Here is a 9,070-nt window from a genome sequence, read left to right on the forward strand (position 1 = left end):
CAAAGCGGATTTTTTTTTTTTTTTTTTTTTTGCGGTACGCAGGCCCCTCACTGTTGTGGCCTCTCCCGTTGCGGAGCACAGGCTCAGCGGCCATGGCTCACAGGCCCAGTGGCTCCGCGGCATGTGGGATCTTCCCGGACCGGGCCACAAACCCATGGCCCCTGCATCGGCAGGCGGACTCTCAACCACTGTGCCACCAGGGAAGACCCAGCAGATAATTTTTATTGAGCCTTTACTGTGAATTTGACACAATACTAACTGCTTAATATGCACTATATCATTTAATCTTCCCAAAAATAGCCCCTGAGAGCATCATTTGTTACACTGTTAAAAAAAACAAAAACCAACAACAAAAAAACCCCACAAAACTTTATGAAAGTATCAGAAATACCAGAAGAAAATATACATCTGCTCTCAAAAGCAAATACTCAGAATTACCAACACCTGGGGACCATTAATAGCCTATTAATTAAACTATTATTTAATCACTAGCTAAGTAAATCCAAGTTATCAATTTACTTTGCTTAATTTTGTAGAACAGCAGGCCTCCCTCGGCCATGTGGTTGCATCCTTCCGGGCTATAAAGGGATTCTGGTGTAAGACAGTGTACCCCAAAGGTCCCCTATGGATCCCCAACAGCCTCCTGAAGCAGGCTGTTTATCCCCACTAAACCAATTCTTTTTCCTATTTCCTGGATCAGAAAAGTGAGGCTCCGTAACTTGCCGGTGATCACACAAATAGTAGCAGCGCTAGGATTCAAACCCAGGTCTGACTCCAAGCCCAGGCTGCTCTCTGATCTGCTTAGCCCTCTTCTTTCAGACCTAGTGACAGCCTCTAGTGCCCCAGCTCAAATTACATATCAATTAGCAATCTGATTGTCAGCAGGGACAACCTAGGAAGAGCTGTGCCTGCTTCCGTCATCTCCATTTGTTGGCTCCTCCCCTCCCATCCCCAATCCCATCACCTCCACCCTTCTAGGTCTCAAACCTAGGGTCCACAGCTCCCCACCCCAACCCAGATGCACCCCTCTCACTCTAACTAGGGTTCTGAAATAATTTCCACTGTTGATCTGCTAAGAATGTATGTTTGAAAAGTAACTGTAGCAATAACATAGAGCTTTAAAATGGTCCACACCTCAAGGGGAACTGGATGCTGACATTCTGCTTGAGCACCTGACTGACAGTCCTAAGTAAACAAACACTTCCCAAAGAAAGAGATCTCCAAGAGAAGCTTGTTAAAAGAAACTTCGAGGCTAGAAAGCACATTATAGCTTTAAACTGCTTAGGAACGTCCATAACTGGTTATAGATGACAACACAACAAGCCATCTCTGCTACATTAGCCTTTATTAGAAACTACCCTTCCCTTGTAGGGAACTCCAACTCCCCTCTGTACGGATCATCTTTTTTGGCTGCTGTTCTGCTAGACAGAGTGCTACCTGTTCTTATGCGTGGTTGTAGAACAACAAGCAGCCCAGAGACCCCACAGTGAGCCTCAGCAAGATTTAATGAATGAATGTATTTTGATTTAGTCATAAAACTGTCTACCATGCACAGAATGAGTATCATACATGGTAAAACAATCAGTACACCAAAAGGCTGCATTAAAGTAAAAATGGTCAAATAAAATAGCAAAATCCAAATGCAATGGAAGTTCCTCTTGGGCTAAGCAAAGACCCATAGACAAGACTAAATAAAATAGCAGGATTCCAATACCATAAAAGAACAAAGAGGAAATAATCAGCACAATTCCCAGAACACTAACATTGACTAAACCACCAGAAGACTGTAATAAGTACATTTAATATGTACCTTAAAAATCCATCAGTTAGGGGACTGAATGTTTGTATCCTCCCCCCCAAAAAAATTCATTTGCTGCAACCCTAACTCCCAGGGTGACTGTATTTGGAGATTAGGCTTTTAAGGAAGGAAGTAAGATTAAATGTGGTCCTAAGGATGGGGCCCTGGTTCAAGAGGATTAGTGCCCTTAGAAGAAAAGACAACAGAGAGCTTGCCCCTCCCCGCACTAACCCCAGGGCTTACAAAGAGGCCATGTGAGCACACAGAGAGATGGCAGCCACCTACAAGCCAAGAGAAGAGCCCTCAGAATGAAACCTACCTTGCCAGCACCTTGATCTGGACTTCTTAGCTTCCAGAACTGTGAGAAATAAATTTCTGTTGTTTAAGCCTCCCAGTCTGTGGTCTTTTATTATGGCAGGCCAAGCTGACTAACACATCACCTAATGATATTTTAAGTCCACCAAGGGTCAAACTAAGTCCTAAAATTTGAGCAAAGACCAGAGAAAGTTGGCCAGATTTTACTTCTACTGCTATTTGTAGAAAAGGGAGTTCTTTGAAGTCAACACTCAGGATGGGAACCATGACTAAAAATCTGTGACACTGAGATCTCAGACAGATATTAGGATATTAATGCACTACTGCTCTTAAAGTGAAGTGAAATAACCAAGACAGTGGATGCAGAGAACCTGGGCTCAAATCCTGAATTCAGCACTCACCTAGCTGTGTGACTTTGGGCAAGTCAATTAACCTCTAATGCTTCCTCTGTAAAACAGGGTTAATATTCCCTACTCTGCTTTATTCTCTCTACACAACTATCCTGCAATGGGAGTAAAGAAGCACAGACTAGATCTTCAATAAATTTTAGTTCTTTGCACCCCTCTCACCCATACTGAATTGCTTCCAAAAGTAGAACAGTGGTCTAAATACAGCATATACTCAAATACTTATTGGCTCTTTTATTCATAGACATACAATTCAACAAATATGTAATGGACTCCTGCCAAAGGCTCAGTACTGTCCTAGAGTATGTGGGAGATACAAAGACAAGCTGAAGGAGCATTGGCATGCAGAAACTGACAACCAAAAGGAGAGGTACAATGAATGGACACCATAACAGAGGACAAAGCACCCTGGGTGCTCAGAGAAGAGGTTAATTTGCACTCTTCATGAACAAGAGGACATTTGAGCTAGATCTTTAAGAATGTACAGGATATGAACAGAGAGGGCTGAAGGAGATCATTCAGATAAATAATTGATAAGAAAGGACCTGGATTCTGAGTGGTGGTGATGTTAATGGAAAGGAGGCGGTGCATGCCAGGGACTGTTTCAAAGTGAGAAATGACCAGGACGTGTGTGTGTCCACACTACGGTGGGGGATCAAGAGAAAGTAGAGGCAAAGAGGATACAGGAGGATTAAACAAACACGTAGAGCACCTACATGCGCAGGTACTGGAGGGAGGGGTATTCCTTAAGATCCAGGAGACCACAGTCCAGTGAAGACATATCACAACACAGTGTACTGTGGATGGGCTGGTGACAAGGCAGTGTGATAAGCACAGTCACAGAGATGTGCCCAGGGATGTTACTCCAGGATTGGGTGGGATTTAGAATAAGGACCTTAATTCCTATCAGAATAGACTGGAAATAGAATTAGCATTAGAACAAAGCAGGGCCACTTTGGAAAGACTGAAAGAAGGAACAAATACAGAACTGGTGAGTAAGCTGCAGGAAATGTGGCAGCCAATCCCTGAAGGGAGGCCTGGCCACAGGCTATGGGTGATCAGTTTGCTCTAAAGAGATGAAAGCCTATTTCCTATCCTGGTCTGTTGACTCTGTCTCCTGACTCCACATCCCCCAAACAACTTCTTTTGGAAACAACATAGATCCTAAATGTTATAACTAAAACAGGACTTCAGACCAATCCTCTCATTTTACAGATGAGGAAACTTAGGCTTAGAGCAAACTACGGGGGTTCCTGGGGTCCCAGTAACAGAGGAGGGCCTAAAAGCAAAGCTTCATTATTTGTTTTCAACCCCTCCCCCCACATCTCTTCTCTGGAACCCTCCCGTCATCAAGATGCCCTTTTACTAGGTACCATCAAGCCTTCCCCAGTCTCCCAATGGAAAACTCGAGGGCACTGCTCTCAACTCTGACACTCACTCTGTGACGTCAGGCAAGTCCCCTTTCCTCCCTGACTGTTGATTCCTCACCTCTAAAAAATAAAGCTGCAATGGGTGTTCTCCAAAGCCCCATCCGGTGCTGGCAGTCCATACTAGCATTGCTGCTACAATGGTTTTTCTGCAACCTAATTTCCACAGTTCTCTGCCAAAGACGCATAGATGGTATTTTCTGATTATTTATGAGGCTAGTGGAGCTACTAGCCAAAGAAAGAGAACATTGCCACAGAATAAAGTGATCTCAGCACTTCAGAGGATTTAAGGCCCACGCCCAGGTTTAACTCTATAGGTTAAGTAGTTCCAAGTGAAACATCTAAAGCAGGTAATGGGATCTCTCTTTCACTACTGTAGCCCCAGCTCCTTGAAGACCACCTGGTACACAGAAGGTACTCCATAAATATTTGTGGAATATACATTGAAACTAACCTGCTCGCCATTCACATTTTTTACTAATTATATCTAGATGTTCTACTATCTTAAATTTCTTCTTCTATAAAGGATTTCTCATAACAAAAATCATTTCCTGGCTTCTTCTTGTAAATACTGTTGTATGCCAAATTTTTTACAACATGATACAACAAATTTCTACAGCTATGATGCCTCTATGATTTCATTTGACACAGAGGTAGGAACAGTCAGACATTACTGTCCCCGTGCACACCTGGCTGTGTACCTGCTCTCACATGTTCAGACCTGTCTACTCAGGATGGCCACTCACCTGCGCCCTCTCTGTCTTCTTTCTTTCCTTTAGGGGAGTTTCCAGTCTAAACCTAGCACTAAATTTGCTTCCTCCGGTACTCTCCCTCCCCTTTCCCTTCGCCACCCACTCGAGGCAGCCAAGTAACTGGGAAGTGTTTATTTTTACCATCTGCATCTGAGGGTGACTGTGAGCAGAACCAGCCTTGTGTTTAAGGCAAGAGCTCCCCCCTCCCGTCCCCCCTCCCTCACAGTTCCCTCTGTGAACCAGAGGCAGGTTCCTAAAGGTCCTGACCCCTTCCTTCCCCTCCCCCACTGCTCCTTCCTAATCCATCTCCCCACCCCCATCCCAGTCTCCCTAAAATTCCCTTGGAGTCATTATTATTATTATTATTATTTTTATTTTTTGCGATACGCGGGCCTCTCACTGTTGTGGCCTCTCCCGTTGAGGAGCACAGGCTCCGGATGCGCAGGCTCAGCGGCCATGGCTCACGGGCCTAGCCGCTCCGTGGCATGTGGGATCTTCCCGGACCGGGGCTCGAACCCGCATCCCCTGCATCGGCAGGCGGACTCTCAACCACTGCGCCACCAGGGAAGCCCCCTTGGAGTCATTATTAAAGTACCTCCACAGAAAGTGCTTTTACAATACAGAAAGTCCCCTTATGTAGGTGTTCCTGCTCCAGCCTGCTTCTTGTCTGTGAGGACTCTCTCCTCTAGGCCCACCACTTCAGCATCAACGGCTCTCAAATCTCTGGGCCCAGACTTGTGGCACAGTGGTTAAGAATCCACCTGCCAATGCGGGGGACACAAGTTCAAGCCCTGGTCTGAGAAGATCCCACATGCCGCGAAGCAACTAAGTCCACGAGCCACAACTACTGAGCCTGCACGCCACAAATAAAAAATAATTTATTAAAAAAACCCAAAAAATCTCTGGGCCCAGGGTCTCAAGAATTTACCTTTTCCTGCAGCCCTCAGACTCACTCTGTACTGCAATCTATCCATACCCTTGAGGGGCTCCTCTATCTGAGCTCCTGAGGCACGGAACTACATTTTACTTGTATCTTGAGCACACAGTTGACTCTCGGTGTTTGTTCAAAAGAAAGTAGGGGTGTCAGGGAGAACCTCTCTCCAGCCCCATGTTCTCTCCTCAGCACCACACACATTTCCAATTGTCTCCTAGCCACCTCTATCTAGCTGTCCATTATGGGTACCTCAGAAATCTCCAAAAGCAAACGAATTATTCCTCTACCCCCAGACCTCCTGATTTCTGATCATTTCAGCCACATTAACTTGGCTCAAAGCAGAAACCTCAGCGTGCTCTTCAATCACATGGTACCACTCATCACATTTACCACTACTACATATTTTACCTCAATATCTCTTCTCTCTGCTCCCATCCTCATTGCCTATGTCCAAGGTAAGCCCTAGTCTCCCAAAATGATCTCCCAAACTTTCAGCTCCTCTTCCACACAGCCACCAGAGGGATCTTTCTTAAACACAGTGATGATGCCAACAGTCCTGCGTGTAAACCTCTGACATTTCCCCCACTGCCTAAGCAATAAAGTCCATACTGCTCACAAGGCATTCAAGGCCTTTCCAGATTTGGCCCCAATTACAGTGCCCCCTCTACCCCACACCAAACCACCCTTTCCATGTATGTTTCAACCCAGCCAGACCAAACTCACCTTCGTGCCCTTGAACCTACTGTGTTCTCATGCCTCTAGACATGGGGCCTCCTCTGGCTGGAATTCTTTACCCCAAGATCCACCAAGGGCTCACCTTTAACCCTTAAGTCCAACTCTCATGAAATTTTTGTGAAGCCTTCCTCAACTAATACCCAGGCTATTATGTTTATTTTATTTATAACAGCTTCCTCCTAAAATGAGTTTGAGGCAGTTTACAAACTACGTACACACTGCAACTAGATTTTTTTTTAAGAGAGAGGATATCGGGGCAAAGACAAGACAGAGGTAAAAAAGATAGAAGTTAGGAATTTGTGTAGCATTCAAAACCTCTATGATAACGTCTCATCTTGTTAAATCTCGTTAAAGAGGTAGATTAGCCCTGAGTATTCTATCCAGAATGAATGAGTTACTCTTCTCTGAGCTCACTGCCAGTTGTATATGATTGTACTTCCCATATTTTCTGTGATTTGCTCATTGTGTCCATCTCCCTCACTAGGCTGGGAAATTCCTAAGGGAAACACATAATTTCTGACTCATCTCTCTCCCAGGCATGAAGCATATGACTCAGCATATAAGACTGGTGCTCAGCAGACAAGAATTAAACAACTGTCACCATGGACAGGGAAAAAGGTCCTAGTGCTTGTTGAGCTCCCAACCAGGCATTTGAAAAAACATTCTTTAATCCCCACCAAAAAATTACATGGTGGAGAAATAGCAGACCTAGGATTCGAACCTCCCACTGTCTGTCTCTCCAAAGCAGCTGCTCTTCTTTACTAGGCACACGGCTCCCTACTTTCACCATCACTATGTGCCCAAACACCCCCTCCTTCAAGTCCTGGTTTTAAAACAACCCTTCTCTCAGAAGCCTTTCCTGCTCACTCAGGAGAAAAGTCAGCCCGAGTTCAGCCCCGACCTTAAACAACACTCAAGTAACACACGGTCACAGTCGGGAGAGGAAGGGGTGCCTTCTGGGTAGCCGAGCACTAGCGGGCCGGGTGGGTGTTCTTCAGATGGTGTTGTGGGTCCTCAGCTCTCCTTCTACCCCCTGCCCCTGGGTGCAATACCTGGCCCTTCCTGCCTTTCTCTTCCTTGTTCAGGGTCCAGAGCCTTCCAGTTCTCCCCATTTCAAACTGAACCCCAAAATAATCTCCTCAGGCCCATTGCTTCTCTAACCAAGGGAACTGTATTCAAACACACTCCTTCATTACATCAGTTCCGTCTTGGTACTGATATTTGAAGCGCCTTACCAATCTTCAGGGCTGTTGAGCATCCCAATCGCCTCAAACATAGTAAAAGAATTTCAAGAATCATGAGAAGCGACCATGACATTTTAGGAGGCCCCGTCACCTGGCTCTCAAGCCATCTGAATACTTTTGGGGTGTCTTGGGAATAATAAGAGACAATTCACTGATCTCACCCCAGGATCCCTTCCGGTCTCTCCTCCCAGACAGGATGCCTGGTCTCTAAGGGCAGGATGGAATCCTGGTCCAGAAAACTGCTGGGGTGGTAGACACTGGTCCCTTCCTCCATATCCTCTTCCAGAGCTTCAGAATCCTCCTTTCTCCTCCCCGTCCACCCCTTGTCTCTCTGGCCCCAAACTCCCCTAGCAGTCCTCAGTCCTAACTCAGGAACTATGTTTTTGAATTCAACAATTTCCTTGGTAACACAATTGACTTATCTGACATACTAAAATGCACACCCCTGGCCCTGATATTATCCTACCTCCCAGTTTTAAATGTGTAACAAATATATCCTATAACCACTCTCCTGACACTGCAGGAACATCTGTGATCTTAAATGTTACTATACCTAAGAGTCACCCAATCTCCTGAATCAGAATAGGGAGACTAAATAATCTTCTCTATTTCCTACTCCTAAATAAAAATTACTCGTGCAATTTATAGTAGCTACATCACAGCGCCAGTGTGATGACTTAATTAGATAACTCATGCCAACTGTTTGGTACCTAGGGCCTGGTATATAGAAAGTGCTCAATATTTAGCTATGATCATTTATGTACATTATCTCTCACAATAGCACCTGGGGGTAGGCATTAAACGACGCACTCCCCTGCCACCATCCCTCCCCCCATCTCACCCCCATTTACAGAAGCAGGAGCCAAGGCTCAGAGCAAAGGAGATTTCCCAAGGTCAGGAGGGCACCGATGTGATGTTCGGCCCTCAGCCTCTGGGTGAGAGACCCCTCCCATTACACCCCTGTAAGGGACACAAGGGGTCTTAAAGGAGACGAGTATGGAAAAGCGCGAGCACAGTGCCCGGTATACAGTGGGGACCCCGGGATGGGGAGACCCCGGCACTGCGAGTCATCTGGATTCCTCCCAAGCGGCTCCTCCACTCCCGGAGTCCAGAGTCCCCCGACCCCGGGTGCGACGCTGAATCTCCCCGAGGTCCGCGCCGTGGGGCTTTGTACGCCGCAGGCCGGCCCCACTCACCGAGTCCCATCGCGGCGCGCGGAGGTGGCAGCCGGGCCTGCGGGGCAGGGGTCGTGGCGCCTGGGCCGGAAGCCCGCCCTGCCGGCCGCGCGGCCCCCGCACGTCTGGCCCGAGCCTCCCGCCTGACCCTCGCCCGACCCCGCGCAGTCCCCACCTCCCCAAGCCCTGGTCGCCGGCCTCCCCCGAGGTTCGGGGCGGGGCGCAGGGGGTCCTCCGCCTACCCACCCCTCTCCCTCCTGGCTGACATTCTTGTGCTGAGTTC

At 46.9% G+C, this 9,070-nt stretch overlaps 1 protein-coding gene across 2 annotated transcripts in view; it reads right to left on the reverse strand.

Moving 5' to 3' along the window:
* TMEFF1 (transmembrane protein with EGF like and two follistatin like domains 1) overlaps positions 1-8,856 on the reverse strand; it is a 135,521-nt gene extending 126,665 nt beyond the window's left edge. For both annotated transcript variants that reach the window (XM_024734461.1, XM_024734460.1), the window contains exon 1: positions 8,809-8,856. The gene's annotated coding sequence lies outside the window, so the exon portion shown is untranslated. The remainder of the gene's footprint in view (positions 1-8,808) is intronic.
* Between the last annotated feature and the right edge of the window lie 214 nt (positions 8,857-9,070).

The sequence above is a fragment of the Neophocaena asiaeorientalis genome, unplaced genomic scaffold (assembly GCF_003031525.2).
Source record: "Neophocaena asiaeorientalis asiaeorientalis breed wild unplaced genomic scaffold, Neophocaena_asiaeorientalis_V1.1 scaffold192, whole genome shotgun sequence".
In the NCBI taxonomy this organism is placed as follows: Eukaryota; Metazoa; Chordata; class Mammalia; order Artiodactyla; family Phocoenidae; genus Neophocaena; species Neophocaena asiaeorientalis.